General features: G+C 38.3%; 1 long non-coding RNA gene across 1 annotated transcript; it reads right to left on the reverse strand.

Annotated features, from left to right (window-relative positions):
* Positions 1 to 593: 593 nt before the first annotated feature.
* Positions 594 to 16609, reverse strand: LOC109164464. Its single transcript, XR_002051413.1, has 4 exons — positions 16441 to 16609; positions 7850 to 7923; positions 2919 to 2920; positions 594 to 604 (listed from the first exon to the last, which is right to left on the reverse strand). It is a non-coding gene; the product is annotated as an uncharacterized LOC109164464 (long non-coding RNA).
* Positions 16610 to 16897: the final 288 nt, after the last annotated feature.

The raw sequence follows: 16897 nt of genomic DNA on the forward strand, positions 1-16897 counted from the left end.
CAAGCAACGCATGAGAGGGCCTCCATACGATCGCCTGTAGAGACGGCCGTTCAAGACTTGGAACCTCGGGGCTCTCAGTCTGGCTTTTCGAGCACGCTGAGGGTCATCGGGAAGTTGACCGTGCTCGAGGAATTCCTTCAGATCAGTGATCCAATTGTCTTCTACCGGTTGGATTGGATTGACCGGTAGACGATGGATGCTGTGTCTCGGGATCACTAAAATCCGAGTTATCTTCGACATATGTTCCGGGGCGTCTTGAGCCAATTTAGATAAGATATCTGCATCGGCATTATCCAATCGGGGTATATGTCGGACGGTATACCCCCGGAACTGAGCAAGTTTCTCCATGGCAAGGTCTCGGTATAGCTGCAAACGCTCTCCGTTGACTTCATAATCCCCGAGAACTTGCCCGACCACGAGCGCGGAATCCGTTTGAGCCCGGATGTATTCAGCCCCCAAATCCCGAACACACTGTAAGCCATTAACAAAGGCTTCGTATTCGGCTTCATTATTGGTCGGGTGGAACTGATACATGAGGGCAAAATAAACCTTGAATCCTTCCGGGCTCGTGACCACCACCCCTCCTCCTGCTCCTTTCTTGCTACTCGACCCGTCAGTAGCCAACGACCACCACTCAGCCTCGGGATCCGCTACCTCGGGGGGTCGGGTATCCCGGGCGGTGCACTCAACCAAGAAATCAGCAAGGGCTTGACCTTTGATAGCTGGTCTTGGTCGGTATTCGATCGCGTATTGTGTCAGCATTAACGCCCACTTGACTAAGCGGCCGGATGATGAAGCGGTTCGGAGGACTGGCCCGATCGGCTGATCGGTCAACACGCGAATTGCTCGACCTTGGAAGTAGGGAGCCAACTTCTTCGCGGCAATGTATAAGGCGTAGACGACCTTCTCTAGCCGGGAGTACCGGAGCTCGGGACCATGTAGCGCGTGGCTTACATAGTACACCGGTCGCTGGACCCCTTCCGGATCGGTTCGGCACAACACTGCGCTTACTGCGCGATCGGACACGGCGAGATACACGTCTAGCTCTTCTCCGAGCTCAGGCTTTGAGAGTACGATCGGTGACATGAGATACTCCTTCAGCTCGTCAAAAGCCGCTCGGCACTCTTCGTCCCAGACGAATCCATTAACTTTTCGCAGTACCTTGAAGAAAGGTAGAGCGCGCTCGGCCAACTTGGAGAGGAACCGGCTGAGGGCTGCCAACCGGCCGGTCAGTTGCTGGACTTCCCGAACGGTGGAAGGTGCATCCAGAATCGCTTTTACTTTGGCCGGGTTGGGCTCGATTCCTCTCTTGGTCATCATATAGCCGAGGAACTTGCCGGTCTGAACCGCGAATGTGCATTTGGTCGGGTTCAGCCGCAACTGGTACTTCCTCATGATCTGGAAGCACTCCCGGAGGTCCCGAGTGTGGTCGGATCGGTCCCGACTCTTGACCAGCATGTCATCGATGTAGGCTTCCATCGTTCGGCCTAATAGATCGGCAAAGAGCATATTGACCATCCTCTGGTAGGTCGCTCCTGCGTTCCGGAGGCCGAACGGCATCACTCGGTAGCAATACAGCCCGTCTGGGGTCACGAAGGCTGTCTTGCTCTCGTCTTCATGGTGCATCATGATCTGATGGTACCCCTTGAAGGCATCCATGAAGCTCATTAATTCGGCCCCGGCCGTCTCGTCGACCATCTGGTGAATGCTCGGTAGAGGATACGGGTCGAGCGGACAGGCCTTGTTGAGGTCCGTAAAATCGATGCACATCCTCCATGCTGGGGGCTTAGGAACAAGAACGATATTTGCCACCAACTCGGGATAGACCACCGGACGGATGTGCTCGATCGCCGCCATCTTTTTGACTTCTTCTCTGACAAATTCGCGGCGATCGGAGGAAAGGTGTCGTGTTTTCTGCACGACCGGCTTGGCTGAGGGATCGACGGCCAATTTGTGACAGATGACCGATCGATCAATCCCCGGCATGCCTTCGGGCCCCCACGCAAAGATATCAGCATACTCCCGGAGTATGGCCAAAACTTCCGCTCGAAGCTCGGGGGTGAGGGCTCGGCCAATCTTGATCTTCCTATCCGGGCGGTCCTCGGATAGGGGAACTTCTTCTATTTCTTCGGAAGGCTCAGGCTGCTCCCTCCGTTCCTTAGCCTCCTCTTTGGCTATGGTGTTCACCCGGGAAGACGGACCGGAGTCACGTCTATTGACCGCTCGGGTGTAACACTTCCGGGCGGATTGGACATCGCCACGGACCACGCCGACCCCATTAGGGGTGGGGAATTTCATGCACAGGTGAGGCATAGAAATTATCCCACCGATCTTCATAATGGCGGGTCGGCCCAAGATTATGTTGTGGACGCAATGGAGGTTGACCACAACAAATTCCAGCTCCGTTTTGATCGATTTTGGAGGTGCGCCAATCTCGACCGGGAGCGCTATTTTTCCCTCGGGGTAAATAAGAGCCCCGGTAAATACTGACAGTGGTACACCGACCGGAGTCAGCTCCTTCCTGTCGAGGCCAAGCTTCTCAAAGACGTCCAAGTATAGGACGTTCACACTGCTGCCCGTATCAACCATAACCCTCTGGACGTCTGTCCCCTTAACGTCAATCGTGACCACGAGCGCCTCCATGCCGTGGTCACTGCTGCTAGGTTGGTCTTCGAGGGTGAAGGTTATGGGCTCCATCTTCTGCCTCTTCCCGGTCTCCCGGGAATCCACTATAGCGACCGGGCAATTAGTCCACGGTCGGGAAGCATCTTCCAGTCCACCAAAAATGACATGGATGGTAGGCTTTCCGGACGGGCGGCTACCAGACGGAGGGTCAGGGTCCCGTCGATCACCATGACGATCGTCCCTCCGATCGTCTCTTCGGTCCTGCCCTGGTCGATCGGAGCGGTGATGAGAACGCCTGTGATCTCTCCGATCGGTATTCCTCTTATTGTCTTCTCTCTTCCCCACGCACTTGTCCAATTTTCCCATGTTAAGCAGATCTTCCAACAATTGGCGTAAGTGGGTACACTCCTCGGTGTCATGCCCGGCGCATCGATGGTAAGCACAGTGCTTACTTTTGTCAGGGCCGTCTCGATCGGGATGGGGGAGTTTGATGAGATTGCAGGACTGGGCGTACTGCATGGCCTCCGCTGCGGATCGATTCAAGGCCGTAAACTCGCCAGGCCTGGTGCGGGATCGGGGGTTGTCATCTCCCGACCGATGTTCCGCCCGGCCGGCCGGTTTACGGGACGAGGAGCCGACCTCCTGCAAGCGCTTTACGGCGTTCGCCTCGCCGGCGTTGGCATAGTCTGTGACCCTCCGAAGGGCCTCCTCGTAACTGGTCGGGGGGTGTAGGATGAAGTCTTGATACAAATGTCCCGCCCGGAGAGATATGTGAAGCATATGGGTGGCGGTCGCATCGTCCATGGGCTCGACCTCCCCGACCGCTGCTTTCCATTTGATGAGGAAATCGGTCAAGCTTTCCCCTTCTAGCTGCTTGGCCTTCTCAAGATACATGTAGGACTTTCTCACCACTTTGGAAGTGATGAACTTTCTTACAAATTTGATCGCCAGGGTCTCAAATTTATCGATCGACCCCGGTTGCAGGGTTCGGAACCACTCGGCTGCCCGACCGGTGAGGGTCGAGTAGAAGGCCCTGCACATCACGGCGTCCGAAACGCCCTTCAGCATCATGTTGCTGAAAAAATCATTCACGTGGGCCTCAGGATCTGCCCGGCCGTCATAACTCTTCTCTCCAGAGACCTTTAAGTCAAGCGGGTAAGGCTGGGCCATTACCGCTGCTGTGAAAGGCGTCTGGTGCAGGGTCGATTGGTTGACCGGGGGTGTCGCAGGGTACGCATTCCTGAGCTGCGCAACTTCCGCCTGGAGGTTATAGAGCAATCCTCGGGTTTCGCTGAGCTCGGCGGTTTGGACGGCTTGGGCTGTTTCCCGAGCGTGTCGCCGTCGGTGCGATCTCGACCCGCTATGCCCAGATGAAGCCTCCTGACTAGCCTCCTGCATGTGCACGTCTTCCGGTTGGCGATTCGGATCTTGGGGTCCCAATCTTTGCCGCATTTCCGGTCGAAGACGGTCGAAAGCTACCGCTCGGGCAACTTCTTCAGGTTCCTCCGCTTGGGCGGGAACCTCTTCTGCTTACTGGGCCTGCCGTGGTGCCTCCATTGCAACAGCACCCCCCGGCCCCAACCGCGAACGAGCCGAGCGTCGAGCCCGGGAGATGGGCTGATGCTGCGGCTCTACCTGAGCGGCCGGGTATACTGGAGGGGCAGCGGCTGGAGCCGTGTACGCAGGCGTGAACGGTGGGTAACCAACCGGAGGAGTGTAGTACATCGGTTGGCCTGGCCAATACCCATACGGTTGAGGTGGGACCGGGTACGGATACTGACCGGGATACATCATTGGTTGCGGGTATTGCTGACCGAGCGTCTGAAATCCCGGTTGTATGTAGTTCACCGGGTGTTGGGCGACCGGGTATGTGTTTGATGGATGCGGGGGCGAGAGGTTGAGGTTCAGATCGACCGTCTGACCTTGCTGTTGGGTAGCGTGATGGTCAGATGAGCTCGCCGCATCGGCTTGGTCGTCGGCGAAGTTGTTGTATGCCCACGGATACATTGTTTCCGAGAGACCGGGTGCTCGTCAAGACGTAGCTTTGTTGCACCGGTCCCCACAGACGACGCCAAAATGATACTGCTAATTATACGTAAGCACTATGAAATAACTCGAGACCGATTAAAGCAAGTAAATGTCTTTATTGATCACGGTAAAGGCCCTAAGTACAATCTACTTGGTTGCTCTGAGTACCGACTGAGTGCGGTCGGGATTCTCTAACAACAACCTATCGATCGTCCAAAAGTCCCTCACACTGTAGCTACTGTGGGTATTTATAGCCGTTATGCCGGGGACAGGATTCCAGCCGTTCGGCATGTCCTCCACGTAGCCACCACGTGTCATCCTCCCGGGTGCCCTGCCTGTCGATGTAGAGAGCCGCCACGTGTCCTTCGTCAGCTCTCTCGCCAAAGGGCTACCGCTCGGTGGTTGACATCGTCGTTCAGGCAACTCCCAGTCGGACCCCGACCGGGTTCTTCACAAGGAGCCCGACCTGTTACCTGCAAAGACAAAGAGAAAAGGACAAAGGCTTCTCGGTCGTGGTGAAGCTATGTCGGTCGGGATATTCCCTACCAATATATATATATATATATATATATATATATATATATATATATATATATATATATATATATATATATATATATATATATATATATATATATATATATATATATATATATATATATATATATTATATATATATATATATATACAGACTACTTTTTCACGCGCATTGCGCGATTGGGATAATGCCCAATGTTTATATTTTTATATAAATACTTTAAAGTATATTAATGCAAGATTATATTAGAGTTGGTCATGCATAGATAATCAAATGTTGAATTTGCTTATTTCAATAGATAATTCTAAGTTTACGAATGTAAGATAATGCATTATGATTGATTATAATTGTCACTAAAATAATTGATAGTAATTTTCTAAATATGTAGTCTAAAAATAATAGTCTAAATAATGCTAATCTAAAAATAATAGTGTAAATAAAATCTACATTTGGTTTAAATTTCTCTAAGTCTTCTTAATTCTCTTGAGGGAAGCATTGTCATTCTCTTCATCTTCATCTTCATCTTCATCTTCAGTACATATCCTCTTCTTTTGTATTGGTAGTGCGCCATGTTCAATCGTGTTAGTTGTGATATCATAGTGGGAAGCATCATGCAATTAGATTACAGTGTAGGAAGAAGTGGATCTGCCTTGTTGTGTATATGCTTGGGATCTTAGTTGTACAACGAACTCTTGATCTTGTAGGCGCTTGTTGATATTTGGCAGTAGTGATACTTTTTTTCCCTACATGTTTCATTCGTTGTGAGATGTGTGCCATATGTTCTCATGTGACAGAATTAACAAAATATTAATATATTTGTAGAAGGTTCATGAATAGTACCTCTTGTTCTAGTTGCATAACTTGTTTACTTGAATGTAACAACAATGACTCTGCAAGTAGACCGAATACTAATGCCGCAATGTGCTCAGTTTCATCAATAATTTCCACATCCATTTTACACTTGTGCATTTTGTAGTTCATATTTTTGGTGTAGTACTTAATCTTTTGTATGTGTGTATTTTTTGTTAAATTGATTTGTTGAATTGATACTAACCTTGGAGTACCCACCGCTCTCTTTTCACCACAATGCATACAGTTAAATTGCTGGTCACTTTGTGCATAAACTTTTTTTAAACAATGGCTACATCCTATATACCAAGTGTTGTTGTTGTCAAAGGTTAATGCTGATTTTGCCCTTGATCCAAGCAGGTTGAGACTATAAAATGAAAGTGATTGTTAATTTATATTAGTTTAAATATATTTAAAGAATGCTCAATAAGTATTTTACTTACAGGATTAATGAATGGTGGAACGATCGCTATTTTTTTAATTTCTTCTCTTTCTGGATTTAAAAGATTGATTGCAGCATTATTGTAGTCTCGGCATCTTTTCAATGCGTCCATAGTATATTCTCTAAAACCATTTGGATTCATCTAGGCCACAGTAAATTCTTTGCTCTCCACACATTTGAACAAATCATAAGGGTGCTCACATGTTAGTTATGTGTTCAGAAGGTGTTAATTGACTTCAAATGCAAAATCTCAACAAGCACAAAATTTATATACACGTATTCAAACTAAAAGAATATTATATTAACTGATAAGCAAGATTAGATGATATACACGACTAAATTCCATCTGAATGATTAAAATGATGAACAAAAGGAGGCCTCAGGCTAAAAAAAACCCCAGCAAATTCAAATGTAAAACACAAAACATACAGAGTAATGCAAAGTAAATGTTTCTTTCTTCATCAATAACATTAAACAAATGTGCTAAACCAATAAATCTAAGTTCTCTACCTAAAATGTCAAAAGCAAACTATCAATATAAACTATCCCCATGTCATCATGTCTAAATCTATCAACTGTTGCCTTAATTGACATACAATATAATCCCTGATAAAAATGTTTAGAATTATATATAGCCACATAGTTATCAGATTTGAGCTTGTTTATCATCAGATTCTGCATATGCAATCATCACCCATGTCCACTAAAATTACAATAAATAAAATAAAATAAAATAAACAGAAAAAAGTATATAATATAAGTATATTAATTCTTTTTGTGAAAGAGAAGAAAAAAAGGCATTTCTTTGTCAGTTAGTGATTGACTACTAATTTGCTATATATGACTGTATTTTAAGCTCAATGTTCTGCACCTGTAAAACTGTTATGGTTAAAATACTAACTCGAATTAACTCTTATTCCAAAAATAAGAGTGAAAGAGAAGTAAAAAAGGCAATTCTTTGTCAATTAGTGATTGAAAACTCATTTGATGTAATAACTGTATTTTAAGCTTGATGTTCTGCACTTGTAACATTGTTGTGCAAATACTAATTCGAATGAACTAAAATCCAAACTTGACAGGCTAATACTGAAACTGTCTTTTATTTGCTCTTGTTTGTTATCATTTCAGTGAAGTTGAATTAAGACACACACATTTATGTATTACTCCATAGTAAATGCATGGTATTTTTAAATGACAGAAAAAATAGCATATTGATCAGCTTCCTTTCAACTTTTGCTTAATCTGCTTTGACAGTTCAAGAGCCTCTTCTGTTGGCAACATCAATGGATAACACATAAAGAAAGAAGTAAGCAGACTGTACAAAAAAGATAGAGAACAAAAGAGTGACTGTGGGAGAGAGTCCTTACACTGAGTTCAACGCGATGATCTGTTTCAGTTGCTTGCTTTAGTTTGACAGATTTATCTTTCACGAACTTAAACCCTAACAAAATTGGGGATTGAATTACAATGCAAATCATCCAAAAGTAATCCACAATGTTAAAATAAGCCATATCAAACCAGAAGATTTGCTTGGATAAATTTTTGCCTAGACACCCAGGAGCATGGGGCGGGACAGATTTTTCTGGAGGGTGTGTTCGGAGGACACCCCTAAAATGTCAAAATACATCATCGAATGGATTCAGGCCCGGCCCTGGGCAAGGGCAGGCTGGGCCCTTGCCCAGGGCCCACGCTTGGAAGGGGGCCCCCATCCCACCCCACTATGTTTTATTTATACTATAGTGTTATTGTATAGGTATTTAATATACATTAGAATTACTAAATGGGTTATTTAGCCTAATTGGTAAGCTGCCATGTTTATTTCTAAAAGGTCGTGGGGTCAAGCCTTTATGCGTACAATTTCATTCTTTACTTTGTAGAACTACTATTAGAACCCATATACAATTTCATTCTTTACTTTGTAGAACTACTATTAGAACCCATATACGTACATTAAATTTATGTATATACAATTTCATTCTTTACTTTGTAGAACTACTATTAGAACCTTGTAGAACTACTATTAGAACCCATATACAATTTCATTCTTTACTTTGTAGAACTACTATTAGAACCCATATACGTACATTAAATTTATGTATATACAATTTCATTCTTTACTTTGTAGAACTACTATTAGAACCCATATACGTACATTAAATTTATGTAGTATTAAATTAAATTGTAACTTATGAAATTTATTTCTATTTTTAATTTGTATTTTTTATTAAATTTGTAACTTTGTAATTTTTTTTTACCTTTCTATAATAATAATGAGATTTATAATATAGATTGATTTGTGATTTATATCAAATTTGGAATCAATTTCTATTCGAGTAATTTACAATTTATATTTAGAATACATGTTATTTTGTGAACTTTATAATGAATAATGTACATGTAATATATTTTGTGATTTAGTTATGAAAAATATTTGAAAAGATAATTTACGTTTTTATGAATTATCTAGTTAATGTAGTTTAGAAGTTCTACTGTGTGTTATTGTATTTAAATTAATCTAGAAAAAATTTAAAATTAATCTAACTAAAACAAAAAGTATTTATAAATATAATACAATATAGAAGATATGTGATTTATAATGTGTTTTATATTTGAACTATTTTATCAAATTAATTATGTTTCATATTTTATTATGAATATCTTTTATCGCACTTAAAGTGTTCTGATTTATTTTTCTCAATAATTAAGATTTCATGCTCTGCTCTTGTTTATAAATTTGTTTTATAAATTTTTAATAATAATTACTTTTTTTTTATAATAATCATAATGTGATTGCGTATAAGCTTATTTGGTATCAAATTGTTTATTCGTTTTTATAAGCTATAATTGTTTATTTATGAAGTCACTGATGCAGGTATTGATAATTTTGAATTTAGGAAAACATATAGAATTGTTTTCCTATGTATGTAAAATAGTTAAGCACTTTTTAATCTTATTTCAAGTTATTTGACATTAGTATTTTCATGGTCGGATTTTGGGGCATGCAAGATGAGCAACAACACAAGGCCTCAATTTTTAGAGGGCCTAATATTTTCACCGTTCATACATATTTGACATAAAAATCATATATTTTACAGTATAAATTGAGATTTTTGCATTCAACTGAGTGTTACACCGTTCGTACTTATTTGAAATAAAAATCTTATATTTTACAATATTGGTTTTAAAGGTTGCTCTTATACTTTTGATAGGGCTTCATTTATTTATAAGAACGGGGCCACAAATTTATTTTTTTTAAATGCCTATTTTGTGACCCGTCCTTATTTAATAAAAAATTTAGTTATAAAAATGTATATTAATTTCATGTAGCTAGGGCCCATTTTTGTTGCTACGCCCCGGGCCTATAAAATGATAGGACCGGCCCTGGGGTGGAGGTGTAGAAATCAAACTTTGACGATTCACAAATATAATATTTTTTTTAAGTATTATTGACTGTGTCACAAAAATAATATAGTTATTTTATAAATTATTAATCAACCTATTTATCCAATTAAAAATTAAAATTAAGATCGATTTTATACAACAATTATTGCATTTATTTTTACGCTCAACGCACATTATTAACAATTTAATTTTTTATAATGTTTAGTTTTCAATTGGTGTATAAAATTGTTATCTCCATTGCTTTAGAGAGGGAGAGTTGAGGAGTGAGGCGTGTAGATTCTATGAAAATAACATTTTCAAAACATTTACGAAAAAATGTCACGTAAATAAAAAATTTCATGTCATCACTTTTTTTTTTTTTTTTTAACTAGCTTGTGTGATACTTGTAAAAGGATTTGGTTGTATAGTTTTATTGAGTTGAAATATTTAATCGAATCTTTTTAAAGTTTGACGGGTTAGTTGTTTTTTCAATAATAGTTAAAGGGTCTATTTGACAAATTTCACTTAAAGGAATTATTAATTAATTACAAAAAATTATGTTTAAAATGATATCTTAACTATAATAAAGCTATATGGTTTGGGAAGTAATTAATGTTACAATTAATGCCACAATATCCTTTATTATAATAAAAAAAAAAAAAAAAGCACAACATTTGAAAAATAAAATAGCAACATATATTATATAAGCATATAAAAAATGTACTTTTGAAAAATAAAATAGCTATATATTATATAATCATATAAAAATGTGTTTAATTAGAGTTTAAATTTACTCATACAAAATTTGAAATTTGTTTTCCAAATGTAATTATCTTAGTTATTATTCGTATTGTGAAAATTATAATAAAGATGAAATACAATTAAGAATAAATCAATGTAATTATGTAAATTCTCTCTATAAGTTTATTTAAATATGCACATAATTAGATATTATATTAACCATACAAAATTTTAAATTTAATTGTAATTTTGTATACTATAAAAATAATAAATAATTTACCAATAGAAGCTCAAAAATATTATTATATTAAAAAATTTAAAATATTTTAGTTTTTCTATTTTTTATTTATATTTATAATAACATAATTTTTTCCCGTGCATCGCGCGGGTGAATTACTAGTAGCATAATAAAATGGGAAATCAAGTAAAAAAAGAGTTTTTTTTTTTTTGACTAAAAAATAGGATCAATATATAGAGCGTGAATAAAACAGGTATTGTTAAATAATATACCATATCAAAGATATCACTTTGTTAATAAAAAAATTAGAATGACATTACAATAATTTTCAATTTAGGATATAAATATATATGTATTATAAACAATGTTGCAAAACACGTTAGGCGCCCCCTAGGCGGCAAGGGGGCGCCTAGCGCCTAGGCGCCGATTTTTTTTATTTTTATTTTTAATTTTTTTTAATTAAAAATTAAAAATTTTTAAAATTTAGTAATAAAACATAAGGTTTCCATAGTTATTTCTTAGAAACTATTTACGAAAGTGGTTGTAAAAGTGTTCAAAAGATTGTTTAAACCATCTAAATACATAAAAAAACTAAAATTAAGAGCTAAAGCAGCATTTTTTTTGAGAAATTAGTGGACCAAACCGCCTTTGGCTGTTTGCGATGGATAGATCTCGAAAAAATACGCAATTTAAAAAAAAAATTGTCCAAAACGGACAACCGAGTCAAAAGTTATGACTTCCCGAACTTTGCACAATTTAAAATGCAAAAAAAAAAAAAAAAAAAAAAAAAAAAAATTACAAAGCGCCAGTTCGATGCCGGTTCAGCCGGCCGCCTAGACCGCCTAGCCGGCCGGCCGCGGAGGAGGCCGATTCCGGCCTTCTTCACGGCGGCGGTCGGGCGCCTAGGCGCGATTTTTGCAACCTTGATTATAAATTTGACAAACATTTATTATTACTATTATTTGAACATCAACTTTGTTTGGCAAGTCTAGTTGAAAAGTTAGCAGCTAATAAGCTAACTAATTGAAATTAAATCTAAGTATTTGGTAAAATTAATTGTTGAATTAGTTGATAATAAGTGTAAAAAGACATAAAAAGGATAAACTAAAATAGTAGGATTTTGATTAATAAAAGGTAGATTGTGTCATTTTTGTAAATTCATAAAAATACAAAAAAAAAAAAAAAATTAAAAAGTCAGAATCTTATATTTTAAAACGTTACTTGATATAATGTTTCAAAATAAATTATTATTTTGAGCTCTCTAGTCTCTATATTTACCAAACAAAACTTATAACTTATTTATAGTTTAAATAAGTTATAAACTCTAAAATAATCTCTATCCTATGCCCATCATCAACTCAAAAGCTTCTCATTAGGTATGGTTTTGTCTAGTGTGTGAGAACGAGACAAATTAATAATATTATATTTGTTGGGTACAAAGTATAATTAAATTATATCATTGAAGACACGTCAATTTTATCGTGATCTCTTTAAAATAATATATATTGATTGTCTTTTTCTCTCATTTTTAACAGTTAAACTTCATTAAATAATTAATTTTGAAGTTAATTACATTTTTTACCATATCTAAAAACATAATAAGCTTCAATCCAGGTTATACCCCTGGTTTATGTCCATTTTTCTGTTAAATTCTTTTGTACTTTATGCTATAAAAGTTGTACTACATAATTTTTTGGACAAAAATATCCCTGCAGTTATAACTTCTGTTATCTTTCTACATTATTATTACCATGTACATGCATACATAATATTATTTCTTACATCCTTCCATGATAAGTTTGAATTCATTTAGGTTTTAATTAAAATGTTAACATAGTTATATTTAATAATTTATCATTTCTATAATTTTTACCTCAAAAATATTAATATGAATCATACAATTATATATGTACACACCCACACACACACAATATATATACACACACACAATTATTTGTTAAAAAAATTAATATAACTAAGGTTTTAATATTTAGTTTTAATATTGGGCATATATTTTTTGTGCATCGCGCATATAAAATACTAGTATATTTATAAGTGTCGGTCCGAAGACCAACCCTAGACAAGTTTTTCCAGAACCGGCACACAGAGACCCCATATTTTAAAAATAAAAATAAAAATATGTAGTATATATATATATATATATATATATATATATATATATATATATATATATATCAGCACTTCAGCAGCTACCGCTTCGAACAATTCAACAAACCTACCCGAAATTCCTATACTCTAATTTAACGTTAGTGGCTGACATCAGAGACACAAACTGACAGAAGAGACTAAAGAGACTTACAACAATTTCAATTGGAAAATACTTGGTGCACTCCCTTTTTATACTCTCAACGTATACTACTTCTCATATGTTCTTGATGTAGACACTTTTCTGTAAACTCATATGTTGAAAATAACCAATCGCGATTTGCCACCTCAAGTAGTATAAATGAGGGAGTAAAATTTAAGAGTTCCGAGAGTAGAACTCATTTCAATTTGCCTAGGTAATTGAATTAATTTAATTATTTAAATATTTAATTTGACTTATTTGCATTATTAGGCTGCTGTAGTGCTAGAATCTAGATTAGGTAAATTAAATTGTATATTCTCAAATCTCAATATTTTTAATTCTTTTCTGTTTGTATTCTTTAATTATGTAGTAATTTAAATATTCATTTTGATTGTTTATTTGTATTCTTTGCTGTTTGACTTTTTTAGGCCGTGCAATTTAATAAATTGACACAAAGACGACTGACTCAGTTTGTGTGCTATTAATTCTTTAATACTTTTTTTTTTTATCATACAAACTTTCAAGTTCTTCAATTTTCTTGACAGGTAATTAAAATTACGTATTTTTTCATAATTGTTGTTTATTGTTTTATTTACATGACTTTTTTTTTTTGAAAAATCAATGTGGTTATATTTATAAGTAATTCAAAATTGAGTCAGGTGGAATAGCATCCCAGTACATAGTCGTAATGTGATTAAAAGCCTCAGCAGCTAACATATGTGCTAAATAATTTTGCGATCTAGGAATATAAATTACTGAGCAATAACCAGGACTATGTGGTCTAATGGTACCCGGGTTGGACTTCCATTTGGAAGGTTGTAAGTTCGAGCCTCAGTGGAGGCGTTATTAGCTCTTTGTGTTTCAGTAGGTTGAGAAAGTATATGAACAGATACTACAATGTAAAAAGTAAACAGGCAGTCTGTGTACAACTCAATTGCCGATTCGCCACGTGCCCTGAGCCATGATAAAACTTCCTTGCACGCAAGAACCTCGGCCATAAGCGGTGAGGCCTGATCCATGATAAAACACAGTTTTGTAGTGGTGCGGCGTTGTTGCGGTCATGAACTGGGGCCGAAATCCAGCGTCTGAGCCTCGGCCATAAGCGGTGAGAAACAGTTTTGTAGTGGTGCGGCGTACGCTGAGATATACCGCACTGCGCCAATTGTTGCGGTCATGAATTGGGGCCGAAATCCAACGTCTACAAAACAACGGACTGGCTCCGTTACCGCCATTCCAGTAGCAGCGACGTTGGGGGATAGTGGCGACATCAGGTGTGTTTCGGCAGGGGGGCCTGATTGCTGCACCGGCAGTGATTCGCCACGTGCCCTGAGCCATGATAAAACTTTCTTGCACGCAAGAGCCTCGGCCATAAGCGGTGAGAAACAGTTTTGTAGTGGTGCGGCGTACGCTGAGATATACCGCACTGCGCCAATTGTTGCGGTCATGAACTGGGGCCGAAATCCAGTGTCTACAAAACAACGGACTGGCTCCGTTACCGCCATTCTAGTAGCAGCGACGTTGGGGGATAGTGGCGACATCAGGTGTGTTTCGGCAGGGGGGCCTGATTGCTGCACCGGCAGTGACGGCATTAAGGTAGCAGTGGCATAGTTGGTCGGCTGTGAGGGGGTAGTCAAAGAGTTGGTCGGCTGTGAGGGGGTAGTCAAATGCACCTGCTGCCACGCATGCACGGACACTATGGCCGTCGCAATAATTTACATGACTTAATACTTCTGATTTCAGAATAATATATTCAATTAGAGAAGCAATTAGATATCAAGTCAGTGATATTCAAGAAACCCGCACGAATTTAGCTCAATGGTTTAGTGGGCAGTATTTGGGGTAAGAGACTATTGGCCCTGCTTACTACCCATTGAGTCACCGTGATTTACATCCTCCCACATGCTCTGCCGGGTTGGGGATTCAGCCTTTTGGGGTAGTGATTCTAAAATTCAAAGTGAGGCAAGATCTTTAGTTACAAATAAGCTTAGTAACTTTGAATTTTTGCTAGCCACAATCATTTGGTTTGAAATCTTATATGCGGTTAATTTAGTAAGCAAGCAATTACAAACAAAAGATATGCTTCTTGATGTTGCTATTAATCAAATTAAAGGGTTAGTTTCTTTCTTCAAGAATTATAGAGAAAATGGTTTTTCTACTGCCATGGATATTGCAAAAGAAATTGCCATTGAATTAGAAATTGAGCCAGTTTTTCTCAAAAGCGAAAAATTTGTAGAAAAAGACAATTTGATGAGAGTGCTGATGACACATTATTATCACCAGAAGAATCTTTTAGGGTTCATTATTTTTTTTATACGTTGTAGATAAAGCTATTATTTAATTGACCCAGAGGTTTGAGCAATATGAAGTATATGAATGAACTTTTGGTTTTTGTTTAGTTCTCACAAGTTACAATCGATGACTGATATAGATTTGAAGTCTTGTTGCATTTGTTTAGAAGGAGCTCTTAAGATAAATGATTAGTGTGGTGAGATTGATGGAAATGAATTGTATATTGAGCTAAAATTGCTTAGAGAGATTTTATCGAAAGAAAATATAGGAGCAGTGAGTATATTGAATTCATTGAAACAAATGGGTTGTTTTCCAAATGGTACTATTGCATATCGAATATTATTGACTATCCCAATTACTGTTGCCTCTGCAGAAAGGAGTTTTTCAAAGTTGAAATTGTTGAAATCTTACTTACGATATGATCAAGTATGTTGCAAGAAAGACTCAATGGATTAGCTTTAATCTCTATTGAAAATGAGATTTTGGAAGAAGTTGATATCAAAAGTTTGATAGATGATTTTGCGTCTAAGTGTGCGCGGTGCATGTCACTTTTTAAATGAAATTTTAGATGTATTTTTTATACAATATTTATGTTTTGAATTTTTGACATAACTTTTTGTACAACTATTATTTATATATAAAAATTACTTTGAAGAAAGTGGGCCCAAATTAAGATATTGCACAGGACCCCACTTTTTATTTGAACGGCCCTGAATGGATTCGTGAAGTACGTTGGTATTAATTTCCAGATACACAGTTTTCATGGTTCAATACCGTATGAACCTTCAAGAATGTGAGCAAGTTTGCCTCAACAATTGCTCTTGTACGGATTACTCAAGTTTAGATATAAGCAATGGACAAAATTGGGGATTATATTACAATGCAAATCATCCAAAAGAAATCCACAATGTTAAAATAAGCCAAATCAAACCAGAAGAATAAGAGAAAAAAAAATCAAACAAATAAAACAAAAATAGGCGATGACTTGTGATAGCACTCACAATTTCTCGCGCAGCTCGGTTTGGATGTTGGCTAGGGTCGCGCGAATACACAATAGCAGCAGCTTGAGGGGAATTTCTTCAGCATCTTTGCGCTTTTGATTTTTCTGAACGATGACCGATGAGGGCTAAATTTCGAGCGGTTTGGCGTAAGAAGATATACTGGCGAGGTTTTGCGTAAGATTTTTGCGTAACAAGGTATACTTAACGGTGAACTAACGGTGAATCATAAACTTTTAACGGATGAAGTATCGGTGTGTGGGTATTTAAGGAAATCTCAGTGAAAATTTTTAATCTGATCAATCTGAGCCATTCATTTGATTAAAATCTGTGACCGCGATTTTTTCTACCCATTATAGGTCTGACTCTCTTGGACTCTTATTAGTATACTAGTTTTGTACGCACATTGCGCGATTGAGATAATGCCCAATGTTATTTTTAAATAAATACTTTAAAGTAT

The sequence above is a fragment of the Ipomoea nil genome, unplaced genomic scaffold (genome assembly GCF_001879475.1).
Source record: "Ipomoea nil cultivar Tokyo-kokei standard unplaced genomic scaffold, Asagao_1.1 scaffold0117, whole genome shotgun sequence".
NCBI lineage: Eukaryota > Viridiplantae > Streptophyta > Magnoliopsida > Solanales > Convolvulaceae > Ipomoea > Ipomoea nil.